Consider the following 12,129-nt stretch of genomic DNA (forward strand, 5'->3'; position numbering starts at 1 on the left):
TATTCTTTATCTGTTTCTTCTAGTTCCAGGTAACAAAAAAATCTCACAGGTACCATGGAGGGTTTGCTGTGAATTTAATGTCTAATTTTGATGTGTATATTTATATCCAAAGAGTTTTAACCATGAAATTATAAATAGTAATCTAAATATACAAACCTGTATCTACCAAAATTGTATAAAAAATTACTCATTCTGTTCTTTAGAATTCTCTTGTGATTCTTCCTTTTCCCCCTTTAGTTCTTTTTATTACAGATTTTCAGACAAAAATAAATTCTTGTTGTTATTTGGTCAGAAATTGAGATGAAAAATACAAAGCCCTCCCTTTCCCCCTTTTCAAAAATTCTAAGTGGCAGAAGAACAGGCACACTGTTGTTAGTAAATTTTCTAAATGTTGCTTCTTCTTTATATGTATAATCTTCATACTGCTTGTTTCTTTCCATCATCCTATATCATCAAAAGACATCTAGTATAGTGCCCTGTCCACCAAGGTGTCAGACAAATGTCTCACTAACTGAATATATCATTGTATTCAGCTTCCTGGAATTAAGTTCTTAGTCATTTTTCTTATTTACTTTTTTAATCTTGAGTTATTTGGTACAATCATATATCATTGTTCATGAAATTGTCTCTATGTTATATGAGAAATCTGAGATGGTAAAATAATTATGCGTGTTATGCATCATTGCAAGGAGTGTGCAGGTTTCAATAACAGGTTCGTTGAATGTCAATAAGAAAGTAATTAGCTTTCTAAATTTTGCCAAAGCAATTTATATAAAGATCTCAAGGCTCTTAAGAAACAAGAGATAAAGGAAAAGCAACTCTGCTGGAGTTGCTGAACTCCACAAGTTGATGAACTTGTGCCTGTAATTTTTAAGAAGAACACATCAACTGATAACTCAATTTGGAAAATAATTTTTTAAACTGTATTTCGTATTTTCACTTTCTATAATCAATTTTTAGTGATAGTTTTGGCTTATTTCAGCAAAGTATTAGATGACAGAACTTCCTCTTTACAATTTGAAATGATTACATCTCTGCCTGTAAAGTGTATTTACAAAAATATCTTCCTGCAACTTGCTTAAAACATTTTTTTTTCTTTAAAGCAGTTTTAGGTTCACAGAAAAATTGAACATAAAGTACACAGTTTTCATATACCCCCTGCCTGCCCGCATGTGCAGCCTCCCCCATTATCAAAATGCCACACCAGGGTGGTACATTTGTTACAGTCAATGAATCTACATCAACACTCTATTACCACCCAAAGCCCATAGTTCACATTAGGGTTTATACTTGGTGTTGTATATTCTATGAGTTTTGGCAGATGTACAGTGACATGTATATACTATTATAGTATCAACCAGGATAGTTTTACTGCCCCCAAATCCTCTATGTTCTGCCTCTAAAGCCCTGGCAACCATTGAGTTTTTCACCATCTCCATAGTTTTGACTTTTCTGGAGTATCATGTAGTAGGAATCATATATTATATGGCTTTTTGTATTGGCTTCTTTCACTTAGTAATATGCAGTTAGTCTCCCTCCATGGCTTTTCACAGCTAAATTGCTCATTTCTTTTTAGTGCTGAATAATATTCTGTTGCCTGTATATAACACAGTTTGTTTATTCACTTACCTATTGAAGTACATCTTGGTTGCTTCCAAGTTTTGGCAATTGAGAGTAAAGCTATAAAATATAAAATCCATGTGTTATGTTTGTGCAGACCTAAGATTTCAACTCCTCTGGGTAAATACCAAAGAGTGCAACTGCTGAATCATATGGTAAGAGGATGTTTAGTTTTGTAAGAAACTGCCACACTGTCTTAAGGTGGCTGTACCATTTTGCATTCCCACCATAAGCTGTTTTTAATAATGTAAAAATAAATATCCAGAGAACATGAGGTAATTCTATGGAATATGTAATCTTTCAGTAGAGATTCTCCTTGGAACTCCAGGTTAAGGTATCCAATATTTTCATTTGAATTTCTCATGCCTACTTCAGAGCAAAACAGACCTCTTGATATCCCCACATTTCTACTGCATAACTGGCCCTCAAACCAGTTTCACTATCTCAGTAAATACACTCATCCACCAAGATTTCTATCTTGCTCTCACTATTCACATTCTGTGCATTAGCAAATACAGTTATCTCTTTAAAATGTTTTATATCCATCTATTTTTCTTTAATAATATTCATTATTATTATGATACTGAGATTTTCTTTTCATTAACAAGCAGATGCTATGAGGGCAGAGATCTCACTTTTCCTATTCTTGATTTTGTTTCTGATGTTTAATTCTCAATGCCTGCAACATGGTAGACATTCAATAAATATTTACTTAACAAATAAATTAAATGATGAATGTAGTAGATGTTGTATAATGCTCACATAACATTTAGAGGAATTTCCTCAGTCCCCATTCCTTTCATACAATACCCTCATTTTGTTCAGATAATCCACTCTCCTTCCCAAGGTCCTGTGCTTCATGTAACCAATCATTTAGGCATATGACATCTTTCTGTACAATAAGATGTGAAGTCATATATGTTATTGGCTTCTAAGAATTGTTTTCTTACTCTTAGTAAGAAACATAGGATTGTCATCTGTCATATTCTCTGCATGTTGTCCTATCTGCTTGGGACATTTGGGCCTGTGGAAGCCATTCCGTGGCCATGAAGGAAACAAAACTAGCAGAGAAAACACTTTGAAAATGCCCGAGGAAATGATAGAAAGAATATGGGTCCTTGAAATGTTGAGTTAATGAAACCTGAGTTGCTGATGTTGGTATCTTTTGTGTGGAGTATTCCAACTTACTCATTGTTAGCAAGTTGAGCTAGAATTCTGGCTACTTGCTGCCCAAACCATCACAATACATACATTTACATTAAAAAGTTTATAAGAGATATAAGCAAATATAATCTAAAATATATTTTCTTTCAAATATCTGTGCCTATGTATATTAATCCAATAATTTTTAAATAAATAATACTGAGTTAAATTCTGAGATATTTATTTAAAGTTTTCTTGTTTTATCACCTGAATGAATTTCTAGTGCAAGAATAGATTAAAAACAACAACAACAAAAAAAGAATAGATTAAATGCCTGAATTGTTATTATTATTATTTGGTATTTTATCTTATTACTTGTCTTTTAAAGTTAAAAAATTATTCTTCATTTAAAAAAATATTTTTACCTGCCTGGTGAGAGATTCTGACAGTTTTTTTGTTAAGGAAGAACAAAGAACCTTTGGGTCTACTTTCAAGGACAATTAAGACCTTTGGAAGTTTGAGAATTTTGCCATCTTCTGAGTTATTCTGAAGCCTTGGCGCTGACTTGTGGTTTAGTGTATGTTGTGACTGATCTTTTGCATTTATTACCAGTCCAAAAGTATCATATCTAATGGTCAGTCTGTTGTATACCTAGAGACTTAGACGTTCCTCGAATGAATTTCTCTGTAATGTTATCATTATCATCAAATACGTCCCACAAAAGTGAATTTATGGCCTAAAATTTTTGTTCTAGGGACTCTTCTATGCCAATTTTTATTACCTCAAATCTTCTAAAATAGCCATATCTTAAAGGTCATTTCAAAGTAACCAAAATACTTGTTTCCCAGAACAAGAGAAGAAAAATAAATGATGAAGTCATTATGTACTTAAAGGTCATTTCAAAGTAACCAAAATACTTGTTTCCCAGAACAAGAGAAGAAAAATAAATGATGAAGTCATTATGTACTTTAGAATAACAGTGGTCATAATTAACCTAGCATGTCATTTTATCCTATAATTTAGATTATGCCAAATGATTTTTATTGGATGATCTGTGCTTGTTAAATTCAGCAGACACTATGACAACCTATTCCCCTGGTGTGACAGAGTTCCAAGAAAAAAAATTATCAGTGATTCACAAAAACAGTCCCACAGGATTAGATGAAACACCTATCTACTTTCTTTGAAAGCATATTGAAATGATTTATAATAGCCAAATCACTAATGCTACTAAAATTAGATATCGAATAAATGGTCACGTGTAGACCATTTGTTAAACTTTTGGGTCAATGGGAACATATGAGACTAGAATGAGAGGTTATTTTTGGAGGCTTAAAAGTAACTTTTTGAGAATAAGTAGAAGAAGGAAGGCATCAAAATGTCAAAGTGTGAAGTTCATTAATTCATTTATCCAACAAATAGTTTTTAAGTGCTTACTATCTTCTCAACTCCACCCAATATAGGAAAATATTTTTGCACTCCTCACTCATAGAACTTACAGTATAGTAGAGAAGGAAAGGAAATATCATACATAGAAAAATTGTATGCTAGATTGTGATAAATGCTATGGAATAAAAAGATCAGGGTAGATTGTGAGTGTGAGGTACAGGGTACATTCTTTGAGTTGCAGTTTAAAATAGGGTGATCAGAATAGACCTACTTTGAAAGTGATATTGTTCAACTTGTATCAGATATTTCATTATATTTTAGAACAATCCAATAATAAAAGGTTGACTGATTGATCTTCCAGGCAAATGCACCATGGAAAAGTGAGCATTATAACATCTTAAATGTGTATGACAATGTTTACACACACATACACACAATTCTCTAATGTATATGATGAGGTTGTTACTATTAGCCCATTTTACATGTGACATATTTTAGACAAAGAGAAATTAAATGACTTGCCTGAAGTTAATTAACTAGTTCTTTCAGCCCTAAATTTTGTATTTAAATCATGTTAGTTAATTCACTCTTAAGTTTTCCAGCTCTCATAATCTATTTTTTACCCTATTGGATGGCCATTGTGAGAAATCACAATTTATAATGTCCAGACTTGAAGAAGAGTCAAGATGTCATTATTACTATTACTATGATTATAGAGATTCATTTTTATATAACCACTAATACCTTTACCATTTAATGTGCTGATTATGTTAATAAGATTTGGCATATGTAACCCAATTAATTGGCACAGTGGAGAGTCAGCATAGGTATAGAAGCCAGGTGAGTTTCTCTTGATTAAATTGTACAGGATGCCCCCAACAGAGTCAAGTGTCAGATGTAATAACAATCTCATATTTCTGACTTACTGGCTTATGGACATTATTTAATAGCTTGTGAAAAGTCATTTAAGTAAACTGATTTGAAAAATGGAATTCAGTACAGATTATTCATGTAGAAAGCAACATTTAAATCAGAGTAATAAGCATTTTTGTTTTGTTACACATAATGTGTGAATTTACGTAAATTCCACTACAAGGTCTTATTAAAAGTATTGTTTTGATTCCTAGGTGTTTAGCAAGATTTTTTTAAATACATGAAATAGAGTTAGATGCCGTCTTAAAGATTATAATTGTATGACACCACACAGTTATCACATAGGATCTGACAACCAGAAAATACATATTTTGTTTGTAAATTGAAATGCAAGAAGGCAAAGTTGTGAAACTCACTTTACATAAACAGTTTGTAGGAGAACTTTTTTTAACCTTTTTTAATATATACTTGGTGATCGTGTCCTATATGTGAGGCAGGACATAAAAATTAAGAATCAGAGTCTCCATGTTATACTGATAAGAAGTTCTGGACAAAAAGTATTGGTGAGAGAAATTCATGGAGTATGATATGAAATGTCCATCAAGATAGTATAAAATGAAAATAAAGAAAGGTAGGAATCAGACCCTACAGAGCCTTGAAACAGTGTCAAAAAGTTTCACATTTGCCTTAAAAGCCAAGGAAAGTCATTGAGAAGGAGTTTGACATAATCAGATTTGAATTCCACAAGATCCCTTTGCCTGCAGTGTTAAAAATAAATTTAAAAGATATGCAGTAAAAGGTGGAGGACCACTTAAGACAAGGGGTTAGCAAACTAGGGATCTGTGGGCTAAATCCAGCCTGCCACGTGCTTTATTTTACAGCCCAGGAGTTAAATTTTGTTTTTACATTTTTAAATGTTTGAAAGAAAAATAGAAGAATAAAATTTCATGTCACATAAAAATTATGTGAAATTCAAATTTGTGTCCATAAATAAAGTTTTATTGGACCACAGTCATTCTTATTCATTTCATTAATTTACTGCCTGTGACTGCTATTGTCATTACAATTTCAGCATTAGTAATTGGAATAGAGATCACAATGCTCAAACACCCTAAATTATTTATTTTAGGGCCTTTACAGAAAAAGTTTACTGACTACTGATTTCAGCTATTGAATGATCTAGGTGAGAGCTGAGAGCTTACAAAGATAAACAGTAATACGTGAATCCAAGAGGGATAATCATACCTCCATTTCACAGTACACTGGGTATAGAAATAAGGGAAAATGTAATGTGAGAGAGGCTCCTGAATTTCTGAATTTCATGTGCATGTTGATAGCATTCATGAGTTAGTTAATACTGGAAGAGGATCACGTTGGCGAGGGAGTGGAGTGAAATAAAGATCTCAGTTTCATACATCTGAGTTTTCAGGTACTTTGAAATTTATAAGAACGTATGTCAGGTAGATAGTTGAATATATATGGAGTTCAGATGAGAGATTCATGTGGGAGCTATAAAGATGTGAGTAACCAATGGGCCATATATAGCAGTTAAACTCATTAGTTTCGATGAAGCATCCAAGGGTGAGAGTGCAGAATGATGCCAGAATATGTTCTAGCATCAAATCTTAAGGAATTGCAATATTTATTGTTTGGGTAAAGTAGGATGGCCCTGTGAAGGAAACAGAAAAAGAGGCGCAAGAGAGGAAAGATGAAACCCAGGAGACTTTAATATCATGGAAAATAAAGAAAAAATATCAAGAAAGAAGGAGTGCTCAACCATGTACATCCTGCCAAGAGCTAAGAAAAATGACTGACTAAATCTCTATTGAGATTGCCAACTTTAGCCATGCCTTTTTTTGAACGGATGTTTATTTCTATGTTATCTATAATAAATATTCTGAATAGTGATCAGGCCAAATAAGTCAATAAAGACAAAAAAACTGATAGTTTGAATTACACAAATATTTAAAACTTCTGACAACTAAGAAGCAAATGCCAAATCAAAGAAAAACAAATTGGAAAATAGTGGCAATGCATGTGTAAAGATTTATGATACAAAATTATTAAAGGTCAATAATAAAATGCTGAGTACTGCAACAGAAAAATCGGACAAAAATTGAATAGGCAGTTCAGAAAGATAGCAATGCATATGGTTGGTAAACTTGAAAAAAAATACTCAGCAAATGAACATCTCATTTCTGTGCCTGTAAGGTTGAGAACTAGACCCTACAAAGTGGTAACTCCTCCTTATCTGGGAGATTCACTTCTGCCTTCTAGCTCCCAAACCAATATTAGTTAATTAATTGTACATTCAGGTTTTATAGATTGACTGAACTTTACAGTGATAACATCTGTCTAAAAATATTTTTTTGAGTGATCATAATACTTAAAAAATTATAGCCACAAAAGCATAACAAATGCTATTGAAATTCAGGGTTATACAGTGTAATTGAGGGAAAGCAAGAATGTCTCCCTTTCCTACTAACCAGAAGGAATGTGCAGGTTTTATACTGTACAAAACATAGATGAATGCTTAAATAAGTGGAAAGGGGTGGCCTGGGAGTTGAGAGACTTGTATGGTTCTATCCTTGTAAATAACATCTCTGTGTACCTTTCCTCATATAAAGAGAATTATCATGAGGAATAAACAAGTTATTTTGATGGAGAAAAATTATTACACATTTATTTTTTTCTCTGGGGTCAAATTGTATTGTTGGTCAATATGTTATTTACATATTGCTAATTTTCAAGATCCTCTTCCAGTGTAAATGGAAACATAAACAGAATATCAGCAATGACATTTAAAATGCATTGTCTTTATCAATAGAAGTTTATGCCATTTTAGTCATGTCAGGATGATGAATGGCATATAATTCAGAGAAAAATGGCCCAGAGCAGATATACAGAATTTACATAGGATGGATTCATCTGGCAGTAAATCAAATGAAAATTTCAGTTTTATGGTCTTCAAGAAGCTAATCCTAATTTACAATTTATTTGCATGATTTGAACATTTTGACCCTTTTATTTAAACTCAAATTATGTCATTTTTACCTAAATGACCATCATTTTTGTATTATTAAGAGGTTAATTAGTTTTCTAATTTATAGAGCTGAAAGATATCTTTGAGATTGAGATAAATGCATTTTTCTAAAAGAAACAGTTTGCTATAATTCCAGTGTCCCAATTCCATCCTGTTATTCAATACTTCTAAACATAGTTCAAACATTTGATACATTCCTTTGAAAGCATGCTTAAGTCTTATTTACATATGCATGTCCAATATAATTAATGAAATCTAAAGTCCCTGGAGTACTGGGTTACTGTCCTTTTCTTTTATATTTCCCTACAACAAATAGTATAGTTCAGTGGTTTTCAACCCTGGCTGAGCATCAGAATGATCTGTGAAGCTGTTAAAAATACCTTGAGAGAGGCCAGCCTCCCCATGCATTCCCACTGAGTCTTAAGCTGAGACTGAATCTCCTGGGGTGAGCCTTGTCATTTTTATTTTGAAAAATCTTCACAGATGATAGTGAGACTGAATTAATTAAGACTTTTCAGGTTATAAATTAAAAAATTCCTCTTGAGCTATCTTATAAAAGGGGGACTTATTTTAAGGATACAGAAATCACTCACAGAACAGAGTAGGGATGTGGTTCAGCCCCAGAAATAGACTAGAGCCAGGGCCTGGGAGCATGGAAGGGTACCCCCAGGGGACTTCCCCTACAGCCTGCTTTCTAATCCCTTTTTTTTCTTTGCATGTCAACATTATTCATCTCTACCCTTACAGGCAAGCATCCACTGTTTCCCAGATTCTGAGTTTACACTTTCTCTTTTCGAGAAAAGCAGTCAGACTGACCCTTGAATCTCTTGGTTCCGATTCTTGGTTTTTGTTTTCATTTGTTAGTCACGTTGCGTGGCATGTGGGATCTTAGATCCCAAAGTTACTCAGGATAGGGTTCATCTGTTGAGTTTGAGTCATTCCAAATCTTAGCACAGGCCATATTCTACAACCATTACTGCTCCCACCGAGGATGGTGTGAGGGAGGTGGGGGGACAAATCTACAAGGTGTGGCCAGGGTTCGGGATCACTGGATAATTCATTTAAACAACAGACATTTATAAGCTCACAACAGGTGCCCCACTGGACTGAGAATACAAAATTAAACAGGAGAGATATGCTACCTGCTTTACGAGATGCTTCAAATATTCTGTTTAATTTTTTCCCCAGGGAGAGATAGTAACATCCTGAAGCAACGGTAGTAGCATTGAAGAAGAAGAGATGTGGGCAAAATTGAGATACATTTAAGGAGAAGAATGAAAAGACCTGGTGTTTGTTCAGATACAAGTTGAAAGTGAAAGAGAAGAGACAAAGATGATCAAGGTAATCCTATAATTTATTGTCCAAAAGAATATACTTTCGAGAATGAAAGAGGACACTAATGAAAAATGAGAATATATTATCACTTTAAAGTTGAGGCTCGGGTTTCTGGCCTGGGAAACTGGATGATGATGCTAACATTTTATTAAAGGTCGCAGAACAGGTTCAAGTGGGGAGGAGGGCTTCAGTTTTAAACCCATTGAGGCGGAGGTGCGAGTGTGCCATACCAATGGAGCTACCCACCTGGCCTGTAGGCGTGTGGGTCTAGAACTCCAGAGACATTTTTTCAGCAGAGATATTTACTTGGAGAGTCAATAGTCCATTGACAATAAATGAAAGCAATGGAGTAGAAAATATCACTCTCACCAGAAGCTTCTATCTTTTAAATCTTCCTGAGGCAAAACATTTATTTAAGATCTATATGTTCCTGTCTCTTTACCTCTTTCAGATGTTAACATAATCTGAAGCTGCAGATCATATTACTGTTAGTAAACTACCTTTACATTATAAAAGTTCTGCCAAAACTAGATGGACATTTCTACTTTCAGTTTGGTAATCAAATTCACAGTAATGATTTGGAATTCACCATGTCTATTTATTTTCAGTGCCTTCTTAATTTTTTATTTGTAAAAATATTATGTTTAATTCTTGATGACATTTGGAGAATTATGTTCAATTATAGATTGAGTGACTAAAGAACTAGTGAAACCAGATGTTGAGAAGGGAGGATTTGAGGTTTTGAAAGCCTGTTCTCTTTGTAAGTTTAAGAATACAGTAATTGCATCTTCTTTTATTTTACTCTCAGTGAAGAGCAGTTGATGAGGATAGTGTGGTGTGTGTGTGTGAGGGGAGGGGGGAGATAAAGGGAGGACCTAAGAAAAGAAAGGGAAAAAGGAAGAAGGAAAGGGTTTTATGAGCTTTGCTAAATTCTTCAGCATTCTTATTATCTCATTATATTCTTAATGGTTCTCATGGTATAGGGCTCTTTCCTTCATTTTATTTTCTCACTTCCCAAGGCTGTGCTTAGGGCCATAAATTCTAAGGATTCTGAAAGGCAGTCATCTTTGTCAGTACCAGTGGGCACTAATGCCTGGAGACTTAAGAAATTATTGAGTTCACAGTGACATCATCTGTACCTCATTTTTCTGAGTATACACACTGATTCTCTATTGTCAAGACTGTGTAATCTAAGAAACACCACAGTAACTACTTTATGTGACATTAAAACAATTTTACCTATGGTACAAATATTTTCCCAGGTGTAGAGACTGACAAATAAAATGTGTAATGCCTAAAGAACTAGTGAAAAGCAGAATTTCTAAATCAGAAAAATCTGTCTTTGGTGTATTCCAAAATTATCTTTCAATATAGTCTCATTACTGAGATTCCAATTTTCAGGTGTCATTTTTATTGGTTTTAAACTAATGACTGATTAGACTGGAAGTGTGTGACATCTTTTCAGTCTCTCTTTAGCAATCTAAAACATAAATCTCTAGTGGTAAGCTCTAATATCTAAATTAATGGTATGTATCCTGTTGCTATTTTAATCAAGTTATATAAATATAACAATTATATAAGTATTTATTCTAACCAGTTTAGTAATGGACACAGGTATTCCATTAAGATGTATTTTGTATTAACATGGAACACTTTCAAGACCAGTCAAATATATATGTACTTTTTCTTCTAGTTTTACTGGGATATAATTGACATATACCACTGTATAAGTTTAAGGTTTATAGCATAATGATTTGATTTACGTACATCATGAAGTGATTATCGCAAGTTTATTGAACATTCATCATCTCGTACAGATACAAAATTAATATTATGACATAGTATGAGTGTGCTTTGTGTTTGGTAATTGCAATCATTGTTGCTTTTGTTGTGGTCAATGCTTGGTGTCAGTTTATTTATCTTTTGTAAAAATAAAATACAGTGTGTGTGTGTGAAAAAAAAAAGAAAAACATTCTGGAGGTGGATGGTGGTGATGGTTGCACAAACAATGTGAATGTACTTAATGCCACTGAACTGTACACTTAAATATAGTGAAGATGGTAAGTTTTAGTTATGTATATTTTATCACTATTTTTTAAAATAAAGAATAATACCTTTTTAAACTCAAAAAAAAAAGAAATTAAAAAAATTTTTTCCTGTGCTGAAAGCTTTTAGGGTTTATTCTCTTAAAAACGTTCATATAGGACTTCCCTGGTGGTGTAGTGGTTGAGAGTCCGCCTGCCAATGCAGGGGACAAGGGTTTGAGCCCTGGTCCGGGAGGATCCCACATGCTGTGGAGCAACTAAGCCCGTTTGCCATGGCTGCTGGGCCTGCACTCTAGAGCCCACAAGCCACAACTACTGAAGCCCACACGCCTACAGCTGGTGCTCCGCAATGGAAAAAGCCACTGCAATGAGAACATGTGCACTGCAGCGGAGTGGCCCATGCTCACAGCAACTGGAGAAAGCCTACACACAGCAATGAAAACGCAACACAGCCAAAAATAAACTTTCATATATAACACACAACAGTGTTAATTATATTTATCATGTTGTACATTACATCCCTAGTATTTATTTATCTTATAACTGGATGTTTTTTAAATTTCTTTAATGCATTTTTTATTCAGTCATTCTATCAAGAAAGCCCTCTCTTTTCTTCTCCTCCCCTCACATCCCAATATCCAATAAGGGCCTCTATAAGTCTGCTTGGGTTTCCGTAACAAA

General features: G+C 33.8%; 1 long non-coding RNA gene across 1 annotated transcript in view; it reads left to right on the top strand.

The window, feature by feature from the left end:
* Positions 1–12,129, top strand: part of LOC141279161 (uncharacterized) — a 342,510-nt gene that overhangs the window by 305,893 nt on the left and 24,488 nt on the right. The window contains exon 3 of the long non-coding RNA XR_012333039.1: positions 9,257–9,409. This is a non-coding gene — a long non-coding RNA (uncharacterized lncRNA). The remainder of the gene's footprint in view (positions 1–9,256; positions 9,410–12,129) is intronic.

This window comes from Tursiops truncatus, chromosome 7 (assembly GCF_011762595.2).
Source record: "Tursiops truncatus isolate mTurTru1 chromosome 7, mTurTru1.mat.Y, whole genome shotgun sequence".
Lineage (NCBI taxonomy): Eukaryota > Metazoa > Chordata > Mammalia > Artiodactyla > Delphinidae > Tursiops > Tursiops truncatus.